This window comes from Macrobrachium nipponense, chromosome 32 (assembly GCF_015104395.2).
Source record: "Macrobrachium nipponense isolate FS-2020 chromosome 32, ASM1510439v2, whole genome shotgun sequence".
NCBI lineage: Eukaryota > Metazoa > Arthropoda > Malacostraca > Decapoda > Palaemonidae > Macrobrachium > Macrobrachium nipponense.
In genome coordinates this window covers 42,332,614-42,351,629 of record NC_061094.1, presented here as the reverse complement: position 1 = coordinate 42,351,629, position 19,016 = coordinate 42,332,614, and the positions used below count along the sequence as shown (strand labels likewise).

Sequence of the window (19,016 nt, the reverse complement as noted above, 5' to 3'; positions counted from 1 at the left end):
AAGTTTTTCAATAACACTTTACCACAGTTTTTCATTCATACCAATCAAATTATGTATATTTCTGTCAATTTTGCCCAACTCCTTTCATTTATATGAGCTTTGATAACGATTCACGTTTGTCTGAGATATACAATCTGATATTAACCCTCCCTGACAATGAAAATAAACTGTTTTAATCCTAAAACCTCTGAAAAAAAAAAAAACAAGTAAAACCAATTTCTTAAAGATACTGTATTCTTACAAACCATACAGTAAACAATATCTGAATGACCTGAATCTAACGTTGTCTTGGTTTTAGGTTACAGTATAATTCTGACTTACATGTCCATTACACTCATAGGTAACTTATATGAACGAATTATTCAGTATACTCATCCTAGAAAAACTCAAGATTCAAACCCAAAAGACAACTTAACTTCATAAAAACATAGATTACACTTTACTGAAAACATTCAAATCCCTGAAAATTATTTATGGTACTGATGTAAATGTTATTTCATTAAGTGCTTATTTAATAAAAAAAAAGAATTTGAACTATTACTTTTATCATCTTACAAACAGTATTTCAAGACTTGCAAAATATGTACAGAGGTTGGTGAAATAATTCACAATTTGCTATATTTACTGCATATAAGCCTTAACTAACAGCTTCTTCTCTTAGTTATGGGGGGAATTTTGATCAACTACTTCTTCCAACATGCTTAAATGAGACCATTGGGTTATCTCTGAAGCTACTTTTACTCTAGAGTCAGGAATTTGTGCGACTTCCTCCTACATAATCTACATATGCTGTGAAAACAATTTTTCAAGGAAACACTGGGTCCATCAACTAAAGCTCCGGACATGGGAACTAGAACCAAGTAAAATTAGAATGTTTAGCTACTTAGCTAGTAGTCATATGAAATTGCCTAGCTTTTTATCTAATTTGGGTTTGTGAAACTGCTGTACCAGTGATAAAATTGGGACACTTGTAATTAACTGCCTTATTAGGTCCTGAAAAGGTAATTTCAACGCTTTGCACTTTAAGAAGCAGCAAATTCAAGTCTTTTACTATTAACAGTTGGTACTTTATCACAAATTTAAAGGTTTTCATAAAGTTCAAATTTAATTAAAACAATTAAACTGCTATACGTATATAAGCCTTTGAAATTACTATCACTACCAGGTCTTGATATCAAAAGAATTTCTTCCATAGATTACAGAAAAGCTTCAAATCCTTGTGGAGTATCACCTTCTATATTATCTCTTAAGGTTATATCAACAACCTTTTCTTCAATACACAATTCAGGGCTTGACCTGAAATAGACTTTTGTCCTTTATCATGTCCAAGTATTTAGAATTGTTAATTATATTACTGTAGCCATACACCTTTGAATAGGCAAACTAATGCCCTTACAAGTGACTGCAAGTTGAGGAGGGTTAAGAAAATCAGAAAGAGAAAAACAAAGTTGGTGGGAACAGAGATAAAAACATTACAGAATGAAGCCCTTTAATTCAAAGGCCATTCAACAACACCAGCATGTTATATATATCAAAAGTTTAACATGGCACTGTTCTTAAGAGGGTTACTCTTATACACTACTATATAAAAATAAATTTGAATGCTATTCACTTTTAAAAATAACCCAGATTCTTACAGTAGCCATGATGGCTCCCTACTCTGAATTCGCTCCTTAGTTGTATATACGTATGTCTGTAATAATACAGTGAACCCCACCCTACTTGCGGACTCATGTGTTTCTCTCTGGAACATATGCTGCCATATTTCGTGGAAAATAAGCCTGTGTGCAGTATTTTTATATGTGAAATATCCACAAATTCCTGGTTTTTTATTAACTTCATCATAAAATGCACTTTTTGTGATAAAACTATTAAAAAACAGGTATAAACATTTTTGGTGGTTTTTTCTCGAGCTTTTACTAACAAAATAGGCAGTTTTAAGCATTTTTTATAGGGGTTTCAACTATTCGCAAGTGGGGAACACTGTATCTGGATGTACAGGAGCTTGAAGAAAAGGAAGGATTTTGATTATTTTTAAGGCACAGAATGGGTATCAAGAATCGCTGTTGTAAAGGTATGAAGAGTTATTTTATTTAGAGGTCAGATTTGTCCCCACATGGGCTTGGAGGAAGTGGCTGTCCCTCTCCTCAGACAAACGTTTTTGGTCCAAAAACCTTCGGTTGCCTGATGTATGCTTACTTGTCTGTCTCTGGTTCATCAACCATTCATTCTTTGCCTTGTGTCCAGTTCATGAACCATTTGTTTCTTGGGAACTCGTTTTGCTTTCTGCTCTCCTTCTCTCTGCGCATTTCGTGTTTGCATTCACTGTACCTAATGCTTAAAGACTTTTTCAGTTAATTGATAGGCTCATTCACCACTTTTGATAATTTTGACTATACCTGTAATAAAGATTAGAAAATAACATTCTAGGAAGATTCCATCAATCAGTAAAATTTATAGCAGTAATAACAGAAGATTTTAATGCTGGAGACTGACACAATAAGTAATCATCCATATACCTAGAGACTTCAACACTGAAGTAAAGAGTAAGTAGCTATCCATATACTAGAGACTCCAATGCAACAGCAAAGTAAATAATCATCATATACCTGGAGACTTCAACACTAAAGTAAGAGTAAGTAGTTACCCATATACTGGAGACTTCAATGCAGCAGCAAAGTAAGCAATTATCCAAATACCTGGAGACTTCAACACTGTAGTAAGAGGAAATAATTATCCATAACTGGAGACTTTCAAACACAAAGTAAGAAGAACCAATATACCATTCCATATACCTGGAGACCTTCAACCACCTGGAAGTTAAAAGAAGGAAAGTAGGTTATCCATATAATGGAGACTCCAACACACAAAAGTAGGAGTTAAGTAATCATTCCATAAATACCTCGGAGACTTCCAAACACTGAAGTAAGAGGAAGTAGTTATGCCATATACTCGGAGAACTCCAATGCAACCAGCCAAAGTAAATATTAATTATCCATATAACCTGCGGAGAACTTCAACATTGAAAGTAATGAGTAGGTAGTTATCCATATACTGGAGACTTCACACAACAGTAAAGTATGCAATTATCCATTTACCTGGAGACCAACACTGCAGTAAGCGTAAGTAATTATCCATACACTGGAGACTCCAATGCAACAACAAAGTAAATAATTATCCATATACCTGGAGACTTCAACACTGTAGTAAGAGGAAGTGGTTATCCATATACTAGAGACTTCAACACTGAAGTAAGAGGAAGTAGTTATCCATAACCTGGAGACTCAACACAACAGTAAAGTAAGCAATTACCTGGAAACCAACACACGCAAAGTAAGGAGTAAGTAGTTTATCCATAAACTGGAGACTTCAATGCAGCAGCAAAAGCAATTATCCATATACCTGGAGACTTCAACACTGGAGTAGGAGTAAGTAGTTATCCATATACTGGAGACTTCAATGCAACAGTAAAATAAGTAGTTATCCACATAAATACTAGAGACTTCAACATAACAGTCTGTAAGTATTCATCAATATACCTGGAGACTACAACACTGCAGTAAGAGCAAGTAGTTATCGGTGGAGGTTCTGTTCCAATGACTTGATAAGTGAAAATTGCCAATAACTGAAAATCTGCAATTTTTGGCGCTGATAACTGGGTTTTGGCGCCAATAACTGGTTAATGGCCCCTCTGTTAGATATATATCGATGCCAATACTCTATTATCGATGCTGATAACTGGAAATCGGTGCATTTCCGCTTCAAATATCGCCGATTTTCGGCGCTAGACAATGGTATTGGGGTTGAAAGCATGGAAGCCAGGCATGGGAGTAGGTGGATTGATATTAGGAAGGCTGGGAATAGGAAAAAATGCAGGAACAGAGGAAGAAGGAAGAGCCAGACTATGATATGACTTCAGTATAGGGGTAGAATCTAGGCTAACAGAAACTCTACTCTTGGCCATACAGATCGCCTTTTGCTTCTTATCCTTTTCAAGCTTATTAAGGCAAGACTCAAGAAACTTCCAATCTCTCTCATCCCAATCCTTGTGCTCATCACAAGCATTCTCCTTAGAACATACTTGCCCTCTACAATTACTGCACAAATAATGCAAATCATAACATAACTTAGTCAGTCTAGTTCTACAGCCTTCGCTTCATAAATGAACACTCGAATCACTTGAATCAGACATACTAATTAAAAAAAAACTGACCAAAAGCTGACCAAAGCTAATAAATGCTTGAAGACTACACATGAGCGACTTAAACCAAATCCAGCAAGAATAACTAAAAACTGGTGAAAAAAGCTGCTAAAACCTCAACAATGTTGACCGTGAGAGTGGCAGAAACAGAATGACGCTACTGGCCAAGTCGTTCCAACACTCCCGTTAAGTGTGCGAGGCTTGTCACCTACATTATTAAAGTGCTACCACGATTTTTAAATAAAAGGCTGCCAAGCAAGAAGAAACTATAGCTATGTAATTACTTGGTGAGTTACTTAAATGAAAGGTAACTTTCCTCAACGAGGCAGCTAAAATACTACCAGAAAGAGACAAAGCATCACTACTACCGAGCCGATCTGATATGGCAAAATTAAAGAGGGAAAAAGCATTGGGAGGCTCCTCTAATCCTTACCCAAGCAATCCTATCAGACAACAAATTTTGGTGCTAGAACAATATAAAAAAAAAAACAAAAAAAAAAATCTGAATTACAAGATTTGAGGACACAGACAGACAGATGCAGAAGTTATATAAGGCATGTAATATATATAGTATATATAAAAAAAAATATGCCCTATATGCTAAGGCAGTTAAGAATTTACTCTGACATGAATACAAATTCCTTAATTCCTTACGTCACTAATGCCAGACCTGGTGCCATACCAGACCGAACAGAAGAAGGGGACAACAGGCAGAGATCTGCACTGCTTTTTGACATGTCCCAGTTCCTTGTCACTCCACACCATGTGGGAGTGAGACAGGACTTGCTAAGGACAAGGCAATGACCTTTCCTCCAACACACAAAACCACCAAAACTTCCCTAGATTCATGGGAGGGCAAAAATAAAAACACTAATAATAAAAAAGGACTCCATCCTATTAAATCTAATTCCCCGAATCGATGGAAAGCTCATCTGGAATAACAGATCAAAGAGAAGTAGCAGAGGTCCTAACCAGTTACTAAATGGGGAAGAAACAAACAAACATGCATTCCTTTAACTCGAGTCTTACTAGTATTATCCTCTATAGTGGTTGTATACCAGCCCAAGAAGAGCCTTTATTAGGCTCAGAGGTCTGGATAAACTAATCCTTTATAATAAGTAAATAAAACTAACAAGCTCTCTTCTTTCACAATCACCGCATTTTGTTTGATTCCATTCATATAGTTATCCAACCATAAAGCTTTCCTCAGCAAAATATTATCATGAGGTTAAACTGGAATAATGGCAATTACGGAAACTCTTACACTACAGGATCGTACTGAATGAATATTGAATAAATAAAAGAACAAACCAACAGAAAAAAGTGCATCTGCCAAATTCCAGAAATAGACTATCTGCTACAAGTGCTTGTACCTTTTAGTCCACTGGTGGGGGATAGGGGGAAATTGATGGATAGAAGGATACTCATAAAAAACCAAGTGTTCTCGTTTTTTGTTTCAATCTGTCGAAATCACACTGGCACAGAAGTTAAAGCTATATAATGGAGAGGTAGGTTCATTTCAAAAATACCTGTAATTTACAGCAAACCTGAGTACAGTATTTCACTAATTCTTTCTCCCATCAACTTCATAATTAGAGGAAGTCTTGTGAACAATACCTCTTGGATTATTCTAATCTAAACATGCAACCCTGAACAGTATGATATTGTTATGATACAATAAAGTTTTGTACATACTTACCCGGCAGATATATACTTAGCTATAGTCTCCGACGTCCCTGACAGAATTTCAAATTTCACGGCACACGCTACAGGTAGGTCAGGTGTTCTACCCTCCCGCCGCTGGGTGGCGGGACTAGGGACCATTCCCATTTTCTAATCAGATTTTCTCTTCCACCTGTCTCCTGAGGGGAGGCTGGGTGGGCCATTAATCGTATATATCTGCTGGGTATGTACAAAACTTTATTGTATCATAATATCATTTTTGTACATGCAACTTCCCCGGCAGTTATATACTTAGCTGAGTTGGCACCCTTGGTGGAGAGTAAGAGACAGCTAAATAATATATATAAAAAACAGGAAACAACACATGTTGTAGGTTATAAAAACCTTGGTTCTTACCTGATTGGGCAGAAGACTTCATGGATACTGTCTATGAGTCTGCTTGCCCTCAAGAGCTTCAGCGAGGGGTGACCTATGACTGAGAGCTCTTCTGGATCTTGTCAGTGGGGGCTTACCCACTTACACGACAGAACCTTATTAGGATCTTGTCAATGGGGGTCCAACCCACTTAACGTACATGACAAAACCTATGCCTCTGGCAATATCAAGGAGCACAAAACCAATCCCAACCACCTGACCATCTCTAACCCGTGTTAGAACTAACAATTGAGAGGGTTACCACCTAACCCTCTTCCAAACAACAAAAACAACAACACCAACTTAAAATTAAAAATAGCTAAATTAAAAAGGATTAGTCTTAGCTCCCTGTCCCAGCACTGAATCCGCAGATATGTAAGGTCCCAAAGAGAAGCACTTACCGTATGTCACTTTCACGTCCCTCAAATAGTGAGAAGCAAACACTGAATTGCATCTCCAGAACGTAGACGCTACAATATTCATTTCAGACATATATTCTCCTGAAAAGCCAGAGATGTAGGAATGGCCCTCACTTCATTAGCTTTTACTCTAAGGAGCCTAAACTGCTCTTCTTCGCACGCCAGATGTGCCTCCTTTATGACACTCCTCATAAAGAATGCCAGCACGTTCTTTGAAATGGGTCTTCTGGGATCTCTGACTGAACACCAGAGACTCTCTAGGCTGCCCTTAAGCTGCTTCTTCCTTTCTAGGTAGAATTTCAGGATCCTGACAGGGCATAGGGATCTCTCTATCTCTCTTCCCACTAAAGACGAGAGTCCTTTTACCTCAAAACTTCTGGGCCAGGGTTTAGAGGGATTCTCGTTCTTATCTAAGAACAAGGGTTTAAAGGAGCAGATCGCTGACCCCCCTTTGAACCCCACTCTGGCGTCCAGAGCTTGCAACTCACTAACTCTTTTTGCAGTAGCAAGAGCCATAAGGAACAGTGACTTCCTAGTCAGGTCTCTGAAGGAAGCCTCTTGAGGAGGTTCGAACTTATCTGACATCAGAAACTTCAGGACCACATCCAAGTTCCAACTGGGAGGCATAGAGGACTTCTTCTTCGTGGTCTCAAAAGATCTGACAAGATCATGAAGATCTTTATTCTCCGAGATATTCAGGTCCCTGTTCCTGAAAACCGCGGATAGCATGCTCCTATAATCTTTGATTGTAGGAACCGCTAGGCTACACTCTTCCCTTAAAAAGAGAAGGAAGTCAGCAATCTCGGTCACAGAGGTATTGGATGAGGATACTTTCTGCGTCCTGCACCATCTTCGAAACACTTCCCACTTCGACTGATAGACTCGCAAGGTTGACGTCCTGTGGGCTCTGGCGATTGCCCTAGAAGCCTTGAGCGAAAAGCCTCTCTCTCTGACAAGTCTTTCGATAGTCTGAAGGCGGTCAGGCTGAGAGCGGGGAGGTTTTTGTGAAACCTGTCGAAGTGGGGTTGTTTGAACAGATCTCTCCTGAGTGGCAGGGATCTGGGAAAATCTATCGTCCATTCCAGTACCTCTGTGAACCATTCCTGAGCAGGCCTAAAGGGTGCGACTAGAGTCAGCTTCGCTCCTTCTGAGGAGACGAACTTCCTTATTACTTCCCCCAAAATCCTGAATGGGGGAAACGCGTACCTGTCTAGTCCTGTCCAGTCTAGAACGAGGGCGTCTATCGCTATTTCCCTTGGATCCGAGATGGAGGAGCAAAAGTTGTCCAGCCTCTTGTTCCAGTTTGTGGCAAACAGGTCTACATTTGGTCTGCCCCAAAGGTTCCACAGCCTCTGGCAAACGTCTAGATGGAGAGTCCAATCTGTGGGGAGGACTCAATCCCTCCTCCTCAGCAGGTCCGCCCTCACGTTCCTCTCTCCTTGTACAAATCTGGTGAGAAGCTTGATTCTTCTTTCCTCTGCCCACAGCAACAGGTCCCTTGCTGTTTTGTACAGGGAGAAGGAATGAGTCCCTCCCTGTTTCCTTATATATGCCAGAGCCGTGGTGTTGTCCGCGTTGATCTGGACTACTGAGCCTCTGACTTCTGGCTCGAAACTTAAAAGGGCCAGAAAGACTGCTGCTAGTTCTTTCTTGTTTATGTGCCAGTTCACCTGTTCCCCCTTCCAGGTGCCTGACACTTCTTTCGCCCCTAGTGTTGCTCCCCATCCCGACTCTGAAGCGTCTGAGAACAACACAAGGCGCGGGTTCGGCTTTAGCAGCGACATTCCTTCGTTTACTCTGAGCGGGTTGAGCCACCAACCTAGGTCCTTTTTTATCCCTTCCAGGATCGGAAAGGTGTCCGCTAGGTCCTGCGACCTCTGGTCCCACATCCGCCTCAGGTAAAACTGAAGGGGCCTCCTAGTGAAAAGAACTGTTCCAGAGAGGAAAGTGTCCTCAGAAGACTCATCCACTCCCTCGCGGAACTCCGTTCTTTTCCTAAGAAGGTTGTCACTTTTTCCATGCACCGTTCTAATCTTTCCGGGGATGGAAAAGCTTGAAAATCCCGAGAATCCATCAGAATCCCCAGATACACGATGCTCTGACTAGGAACCATCTGGGACTTCTCCCGGTTTATCGCCAGTCCCAGGGACTGGGTCATTACTAAAGTTACTTGTAAGTCCTCCAGACATTGAACCCTCGACTCGGCACGAATTAGCCAGTCGTCTAGGTATAACGAGAGCCTCATCCCCTTCAGATGCAGCCACTGGGCTACATTCTTCATGAGTCCCATGAAAACTTGAGGAGCCGTCGACAGGTCGAAGCACAAGGCCCTGAACTGGAAAATCCTTCCTTGGACCATGAAACGCAGATACTTCCTCGAGGACGGATGAATTGGTACGTGGAAGTATGCGTCTTGAAGGTCCAGGGAAACCATCTAGTCTCCTGGACGAAGAGCACGAGAAACGAGAACCGAAGAGGTCGTCTCCATAGAGAACTTCCTCTTCTCTAAAAAGAGATTTAGGCGCTTATGTCCAGAACAGGTCTCCACCCCCCTGAGGCCTTCGGCACGAGGAACAGGCGATTGTATAATCCCGAGGAGTGGAGATCCTGAACTGGCTCTATGGCCTCTTTCTCCAGCATCTGGTCTACCAACTGAAGAAGTGTCCGCCGCAGAACAGGGTCCTTGTACCTGGCTGATAACTCCCTTGGTGTTGTTGTCAAGGGAGGCCTTTCTCTGAAGGGGATGAGGTATCCCTTCCTCAAAATAGAGAGGGACCAGCTGTCCGCCCCTCTCTGTGCCCAGACTTCTGCGAACTTGAGAAGTCTGGCACCTACTGGTGTCTGGAGGACTTGACTTTCACTTTGACTTCTTAAAGGGTCTGAAAGAAGACTACCCCGCTTCTCGGGTTTTCGGCCTCTGAAAGAAGATCTCTGTGAAGGGCACCCTCAAAAGGGCTCCTGAGCAGGAAATTTCTCCTTCCTGGTGGAGGGAGCCGCTGATCTCACCTTCCTCGACGACTGAGCCAACAGATCCCGAGTCGCCTTCTCCGCCAGGGAGTGAGAAATATCCTTAACTAACTTGCTTGGGAACAGCTGGTTCGAAAGGGGCGCGTAAAGTAGTGAAGCCCTTTGAACAGGAGACACGGATTTAGTGAGGAAGGAGTTGTACACCGCTCTCTTCTTCAAAATCCCTGCTCCAAAGAGAGAGGCCAACTCCCCCAATCCGTCTCTAACTGCCTTGTCCATGCACGACAGTATGCTGTTTAGCTCCTCTGGTCCTAGAAACTCTGGGTCTAGAGTCTTCCTCGCCAAAGCCCCAAGGGACCAATCCAAAAAGTTGAATACCTCAAGTACTCGAAAAAGTCCCTTGAGGAAATGGTCCAGTTCGTTCATTCCCCATGTAGTCTTCGCCGTCGGAAGGGAATGTCTCCTTGAGGAATCCACCAAAGTGGAGAAGTCCGCTTCTGCCGATGAGGGGAGTCCCAGCCCACATCGGTTCTCCTGCCTCATACCATATGCCATGCTTCCCCGAGAGCTTGGAAGGAGGACAAGAAAAAACCGTCTTGCCTGCCTCCTCTTTGGACCTTAACCATTCCTCAACTCCTTGCAAGGCCTTCTTCAGAGAGATGGTGAGACGCATCTTAAGGAAGGAGGATCCTTTCAATGCCTTGGTGCTGGAGAAAAGCGATCAGGAGAAGGAGCAGAAGCCGGGTTAAGGGAGTCTCCAAACTCCTGCACCAACAGGGCCGCTAAAATGTTGTAGTCTGACAAACCCGCGGCTCTGGGGGCTTCCTCCGAGACGTCTTCCAAGTCTTCCTCCGTCGTCACTCGAAGACGTTCGTGAGACAAGGCCACTTCCCCTGCAAGACTGCCAGGGGAAACAGGTCTAGAAGTAGCAGAGCGCCTACATGGAGAAGAACGTCTGGTGGGAGAGGCGCTTCTATCTGTAGAAGAGCGCCTGTGAGGAGAGGCGCGTCTACCAGGAGTAGAGCGCCTGTCGGGAGAATTGCGCCTGCCAGGTGAGAAGCGCCTACTGGAAGAAAAGCGTCTGCTAGGAGAGGAGCGCCTGCGAGGAGAGGCGCGTCTACCAGGAGAAGAGCGCCTGTGAGGAGAGGCGCATCTACCAGGAGTAGAGCGCCTGTTAGGAGAATCGCGCCTGCTGGGAGAAGAGCGCCTGGCAGGAGAAGGGAGTCTGCTAGGAGAGGAACACCTATTAAGAGGAGCACGCCTGCTTGAAGATGAGCGGTTAACAGGAGAAGAGCGCCTAACGGGAGAGCGCCTAACGAGAGCGCCTGGAACTTCTCGGAGAAGGGCTCCTGTCCCGAGACGCACGTCTCTTGCGAGGAGGGAGTTTAGACCTCTTGATCGGAAGCGCGATGTCCTTCCTGCGAGGAGTGTCCTTATCCAGAGCGCCCATCAACGTAGGAAAGAAAGCTGCTCCTGGAGGTCCACAAGGATACGCTTAGGTGGACTTCTCCTGATCTCCTTCAGGAGAAGGCGAGAGCAGCCTTGGAGGAAGAAGAGGGAAGAGCCGCACGAGAAGCAAGGCTGTCCTGGAATCTCCTGGCTCTCTTCGTGTCAAAAGGCGACTCCTCAGGAAGCGCTCCGGGCTGGAGTCTAAAACACTGCTGGGCACCTTCCAGGATCTCTTCAAAGGGCGAGACTCCTCAGCCGAACTCCATCCGCGCCTTGGAGAAGCCGAATCGGATAACGAAAAGCACTTCTTTAGGATGCCTTTCCTGTGGCGATCCATGGCAGCCTGGGTCAAGACAACAGGGCCTGCCGAAGGGACGCCTGACCGGTGGGGATTCTCCACAACCTCCTTACGGTTTTCAACATTCCTCCTCCACCGGGCCTGGGAGTTTGGAAGAGGTCTAGACCTGGGAGCATTGTAGAGCCGATCAGACGCCCCCTCCACTACACTGGGAACACTGCACTCATCACTTCTCACAGCACTCTTACCTTCCATTGCAAGTAACTGCAATTCCATCCGGTGCAGAGCGGCTTTCATGTCGGCCATCTCTGAAGACGAATCCGCAGGTTCGATGAAGGGAGAAGGGGCTGAAACTGGAGGAGAGGTTGCAACGACTACATTATGGTTAGGTTCCAAAGTATCCTCGACTAGCTCGTTAGTACGAGACCTACTGGAGCTTCTGGACTAAGCTTTCCTAACCCTGTCCTTCTCTAACTTCCTCAAATAAGAAGAAAGAGACTTCCATCCTTCCTCATTCAAACCCTCACATTCAGCAACAAGGATTATTAACAGAACATTCATTACCCCGACACCTCATGCATACAGTGTGAGGATCTACTGAACCCTTCGGTAGTCTCACCTTACAGTCATCCATCACACACACTCTAAATACAGTACCAGCGTCAGACATATTAGAGTAATCAAAAAAAAGCAAATATTAAGAAAAATCCACAAAAGCGTATGCCAAGCCAACGATCCAATACGTCACCAAAAAGACAGTCCAAGAAGATCCACGGCAAGCGAAAAAACTAAATCCAAATCAGGAGGAACCAACAATGGGTGTTGTTGGAACCAGCGACAGAGAAAATCTGATTAGAAAACGGGAATGGTTCCTAGTCCTGCCACCCAGCGGCGGGAGGGTAGATCACCTGACCTACCTGTAGCGTGTGCCGCGAAATTTGAAATTCTGTCGGGGATGTCGGAGACTATAGCTAAGTATATATCTGCTGGGGAAGTTGCAAGTACAAAATCATATTTTTCAATCACGGAATCTTGTCAGATCAACAAATTATAGATATACTGAAGAGTAAAATGACAAACTGCTTCAACTTCAGCTACCAAAGTTTAAATGATCCTAGCAAAAAGTCAACTTCTATTGAGCAATTCCTTTTATACTAAGAACTAGGTCAATGAACAAAAAATCACCTGCGTATTATAATTTGTGTTACCCATGATTTATGATAAAACTGCATAAGTGACATTTAGTACTTCCCTACCATTCAGCAGTAATATACCCCAAAGAATTCCTGCTCCCGAAGCTGTTGTCAGTGGAAGGGACATGCTTCATCTTTCACATCAACCAGACCTGAAATGGAAAAATATTAGTAAAGTCTTACCTAATCTAGACCCTATATGTAAAGCCAGATTAAGGTTAGACCTGCAATAACTGAAACTAATCTTATCGCTGAATACAAGGTTAGGCCTACACTATCTTGAATATTAGAGTACATGCTGCTGTCTGGCTAAAATCCTAAATGGTGCTGTAGTTTTAAGACATTAGAACAAAGGTATATTCAGTTAATGCTTCACTTGGGTTATATAAATAACATTTCTGAAAGCCTTTATGTTTTTGCTAGTTCCCACTGTAGCATAATGGACACTCTGGCATTAGATTTCTTATCCAAAAACAAGGTAACCAGCAGGGTGATCAAGGTGGTGTAGATGAGGAAGAGGAATGGGCAGTGGTTAATAAGTTACTTATGTTCCCTCCCTAAGTGACTTATCACCACTGCTATTTTTCTTCAAGTGGTTATGAACTAACAACCTCAACCGCCTACAACTCCCATTTTGTCAACTCCTTTGCCACTATAAACTAACCCCTTGCAAAGGGCCCTTTACTGCAGTCAAATATCCAGACTCTCTTGTGTATACTAAGAAGCACACACTCCCATAATTTTCACAGCAAAGCATAAATAAATTAGTTAATTCAAAATTAGCAACCTACAACTGAAAAAAACTCATTTCACTAATACAGAACTAATGATCTGATAGGCTACAATTGCTAATCATTCTGAAACATAAGTTAAAAACCATAAATTATCTGAAGTTCAACGACAAAGTCTATTACGAAATCTTTTCTTTTAACTAGGAGGTGAAACATTCCTAACCTAATGGTTTATTGTTCACACATCAATCTAACTTGAGCATGCAGTGATAACTGTAAAATGCCATTAATAAATGCAGTTAATCACACCACTGTTTCTTTTGGGAATTCCTATATAAGCATTCCGCATCGTTCATCCCCACGATACGAAAGCCACCAGGAACTGGGGTGTCAAATGTATTTCGCCGTGTTTAGTACGAGCCCTGGGGATTAATTACAGTCGTCCAAATAAATATTACTTACAATTCTTGTTCAGAAGGTAAAACTGCATAGAAAAACCACACTGCCATAGTCTAGGCCACCGCAGTACAGTAATATAGATCTACCTTTCTTTTAAATCATGAAAAAAAATCAGCAGTTCTCCACTAGCCATCTGGTGATACTTAATTCAGCTTTACTTACTGAGCTGGACAATGTCCAGTGTTCAAGAAAACATTTTAGCACCAAGCATCAAAATCTGAATACGCATTGTGAACCATCCTTCACTGGGAACTTCATGTCACTTATGATTTAAATCCATTAGGATACAGTACAACTGAGTTAGGTCTACCCCTATAGGTACATACTATTCTAGTCCAGTTCATGGTTTTTTGTCAATTTGGAAACTTAAATCCTCAACTTTTTTCCAAAGACAGTGGTACCGTCGAGATACCAAATGCTCAAGTGACAAAAACCTCGAGATACAAAAGGCTCAAGTTACAAAAAACTCGAGATACAAAAGCTAATACGAAAAAATTTTACGGGTCTATATACGAAAATTTCTCAAGATACGAAAGGTTGTTGCTGTAAAGTCTGAGATTCGCCCGGACCACCGATAACAATTTTGAAACTTGCGTGCCGCCAACTGAGTAAACTCGCCACCATCCTCCTGCTCTCCCATTGGTTCCTGATGCTAGTCACCGTCATGAGATCCTTCTCTCCTATTGGTCAGCATCCTTCCCATCATGCATCTACTACGTAGCAGCATGTGTCGGCCACTCGGTACCAGCATCGTTATCGTATGCACGCGGTATTCGTTTCGTTCTAACGATTTTGTTTATTAACATAAATTCGTTAGTGATTTCGTTGCGGTATACATACTTTATCGTGTTGTGAGAGAACTTTACTCTACTTATACGTAAATTAAAACAACAGTATATACGAGTTCGTGAGTCCCAAGAAAAGTTGAAATTCACGGAAAGAAGAGGATGCTCTCTTTGGAAACGAAGATGGAGATTATCAAGAAGTATGAAGCTGGTATGTGATCGATTCGTTTAGTTATCGCCAAGGAATACGACCAAAATCCGTCGACAATAGGCACAATCCTTAAGCAGAAGGATGCCATCAAAGCAGCTACACCTTCCAAGGGCGTCACTATTTTGTCCAGCAAGAGGACCCATGTGCACGACGAGATGGAAAGGCTTCTTCTTGTCTGGATAAAAGACAAAGAATTGCTGGCGATACGATAACGGAGACGGCCATCTCCCACAAGGCCAGTGCTATTTTTGGCGATTTGATTGCCTAGGCCAAAGACGACGGAGGAGAAGGGACATCAATGCCAACCCCAGACTTCAAGGCTTCGCATGGGTGGTTTGAGAAATTCCGTAAACAGACTGGCATCCATTCGGTGGTGCGGCATAAGGAGGCTGCCAGCTCGGACACGAAAGCGCCCGAACCCTTTAAAAAGGCGTTCAGCGAGATGATGACCAAGGAAGGCTACAGTTCTCAGCAAGTCTTCAACTGTGATGAGACTGGCCTTTTTTGAAAAAAAAATGCCTCGTCGGGGACGTACAACACGGAGGAAGAGAAGAAGCTAACCGGGCATAAGCTTATGAAAGACAGGCTTACACTCGCACTTTGTTCCAATGCCAGTAGGGATTGCAAGGTGAAGCCCCTACTGGTCTATCATTCCGAGACTCCTCGAGCCTTCAAGGCCCACAAAGTGCTTAAGGAGAAGCTTCCAGTGATGTGGAGGGCTAATGCGAAAGCCTGGGTAACGAGGCTTTTGTTCACGGAGTGGATAAATCTGTGTTTCGGCCCGACAGTGAAGAAATTCTTGGAAGAGAAGCGCCTCCCTCTGAAATGTCTGCTGGTGTTGGACAATGCCCCTGCTCACCCTCCTGGCCTCGAGGAAGATATCCTAGCGGAGTATTCCTTCATCAAGGTTCTTTATCTTCCGCCTAACACCACCCCTCTCCTCCAGCCCATGGACCAGCAAGTGATATCGAATTTTAAGAAGCTGTATAAGAAACATCTTTTCAAGAGATATTTCGACATTACCGATACCACAAACCTCACCTTGCATGAATTTTGGAAGGAGCATTTCGATGTTGTGATAAGCATCCGACTCACTGACCAAGCTTGGCAGGAAGTTTCCAGGCGAACCTTGAATTCCTTGTGGAGGAAACTCTGGCCTGATGCCGTATCCGCCCGAGACTTCGAGGGATTCGACGTGGGCGAAGCTGGTGCTGCTGATTCAGAAACAGTTGACGATCCTGAAACTGTTTGCAACCAGATCTTGACGAGATCATTGCACTCGGCCAAAGTCCTGGGGCTGGTCGTCGACGAGGACGACATCAACAACCTTCTCGAGGAGCACCAAGAGGAGCTTACGACGGATGACCTGAAGGAGTTGGAGGCCATGCACATAACGTCGTTCAAGAGGAGTTCTCTAGTAGCGGCGAGGAGGGGAAACCGATGACCCTATGACAATGGCAGAAATTAAGGATGGTTTTTTTTCTAGCTGCTTTTCATAAAGTGCAATCATTTGTAGAAAAAAAAAAAAAAAAAAAAAAAAAAAAAAAACAAAAAAAAAAAAAAAAAAAAAAAAAAAAAAAGACACCCCGAAAAGGCTTACACAGGTCGTATGCTTGCGCAGTTCGATGAGGCTTGCCCCGAGTCGTTTCAGGAACATTGTGAAAAGTAGGCAGAAGCAATCTTCCTTGGATAGTTATTTTTTAAAGATGCCTTTAGTATTAGCAGAGTAAGCAAAAAGGAAGAACCAAGTGATACTAAAAAACAAAAGTTGAAAGTGGTGATGAAGTTGAAATTTTATTTAAAAAAAAAAAAAAAAAATGTACGTAACGTATAAAAAAGTAAAAAAAAAAAAAAAAAAAAAAAAAAAAGTAAAAAAAAAAAACAAAAAATAAAAGGACAAAAAAATTTGTTTATTTAGTTTTTGTAAAGTTAAGTTTTACGTTTTGTTAATGTGTTTCGTAAAGTTTAGTTTATGTATGTTTTCCTTACATTTTTTTTATGTGTTTCGTAAAGTTAAGTGTAGGTACGTACGTACGTATCTGCCATTTGTCCTCCTCCTCTGTTGCCACTTTCGGAGATAGCCTAACTCGAAGGTAAGCTTCCACATTTTACTACATACGTACAGTATTTCTTAAATACCATGTACACTAATTACACTTTTATTTACAGGTAATTAGCAGTACGTATTAAGTTAAGTATTGAATGGTCCAAATTGTTTGTAATATTTCATTGTTTATAGGTCAATTTAGCTTTATTATGAAATTTAATGGGTGTTTTTGGAGGGCTTGGAACGGATTAGCCATTTCACATGTAAAATGCGGTCCAAGATACGAAAAAATCATGATACGAAGGCCGCCTCGGAACAGATTAATTTCGTATCTCGAGGTACCACTGACTAAAGCAGTTTTTCTTTCTAGCCTTAGCTGAACTACCAGGTTCTTAAGTCTTATAACAGCCCACAGTTAGGACCACATATTCTACATTCACACCAGCGCTACTGGGACTAAATATTGCTACCAATAGGCTAGGTATAGCTACTACCTCCTTTAAGCATCACTACCTATGTTTGTGTGCAAACCTTACCTTCCCTTCTTCACAATTCAGCAGCAAGTCTTTTATTCCTAGCGCTTCTGCCTCCTAAGGTTTCTTCAATCTTGCTAAACTCGCTGCACTGAAAATATTTACCAAGTTTCATAAACAGGCCAGTCTAGACCTTAGGTAGCCCACTTTATTCCTTTTACTTTAGCTACCTAGGTAGTATCTTCAATCCCTTAAGGTAAACAAACGCAGACGATCCATCGTCATCACGTGGCCAGGCCTTATTCACTTGATATTTAATTGGTGAAACAAGAATACAATTACAACTTTAAGCATACCATTCAAAAGATTGAAGTTTCGTCAACATAATGTGATATATGAAAGCCCCATACAAACTAAAATAAGCATATGAGTTCTTCGTAAAATATGATTTCAAGGCAGTTTTGAAATCCAATATGGCGGCAATTGCTTGACTGGCCATTCTAACCACAGACAATCGACCATCTTTCCCAGCCTTTGAAGCAATCATTTGAACAATGTTAGCGTATAAAGGTAATGTTTATTGATCTTACTTAAGATTGCAGTTGTAATCAGCACAATAAAAGAACATTTTGTTGCCTATATATTAGTGAAAGTATGAAACTTTTTATTCCCGGGGTCATGGTTTGAACTGAATTCATTTTTACCTTGTAATTGGTAGTTTTATCCATACTGCCATCACAACTGAAACTCCACAGTGCTTATTTGATTGTAATTATACACATTTTGGTCTTAATTCACTTCAAATTGCACTTGAACCACATTGCTGTTCCTGGTTCCTAAGCACTCACTCCACCAACACAGATACGAGCAGCAGACGACTACACTGTTTATGAGGTGCAAAGCTTTATTCCCTTAATTGTTTACTTTACTCATTATTTAGTTTAACTGTACTTTGTTACTTCAAAATGTTTATATAATTCATGTCTATTATCCCTTTTTTCCAACCAAATTAACCCCGAAAAATTATAAATATTTCTGATGTACTTACGAGCAGACGACATGAGGAAAAATGACTCGTTGCCAATCTAGTGGAGCTTCACACACGCCAATGCATTTACAAACTGTTTCCATGAATTCTAGTCGTCATAGTAATGCAGTAATGATAAAATTGCTGTAATATGTATATATACTACAAATAGATAGGCTAATTTCACTTATTTCCCTGGTTGGTAATTTTAAGCCCACATTCCGCGGTACAGCAGACTATTCAGTTGACGTTTCCCTATGTTATTTTACCTGCTGAACAAGAATTTAAAGTAATATTCATTAGGTCGACTGTAATTAAAGCATAATTTACCTTTGAAGACAACATGTAGGTACAAGGGGTGCGATGTACCAACGTACAGAGTTCAAACGTAAATAACAGGTTAGTTACAGTCGGTAAATATTTACAGGGGTAAATATTTACGATTAAAAAAAACATGAACGCGTGTATATATTATAAATATACAAGATTTTACACATCTGGTACTTAAGTATAAAATAATCATGACAAGTCAAGAGGCCATTTTAGTGAATAATGAATGAAATATTATCAATTTTCAAGATCAGATTGGCAAGTAAGGGGGTAATTGAAACTTAACAAGAAATGCTGAGAACAATTGTAAAAATTGTGTAACCTGACTG

The 19,016-nt window shown here is 41.7% G+C and overlaps 1 long non-coding RNA gene across 1 annotated transcript in view; it reads right to left on the bottom strand.

Annotated features, from left to right (window-relative positions):
* The window catches only part of LOC135207142 (uncharacterized), a 35,333-nt gene extending 17,216 nt beyond the window's left edge, over positions 1-18,117 (bottom strand). Inside the window, exons 1-2 of the long non-coding RNA XR_010312893.1 lie at positions 18,035-18,117; positions 12,688-12,776 (exon numbers count right to left, since the gene is read on the bottom strand). This is a non-coding gene — a long non-coding RNA (uncharacterized LOC135207142). The remainder of the gene's footprint in view (positions 1-12,687; positions 12,777-18,034) is intronic.
* Positions 18,118-19,016: the final 899 nt, after the last annotated feature.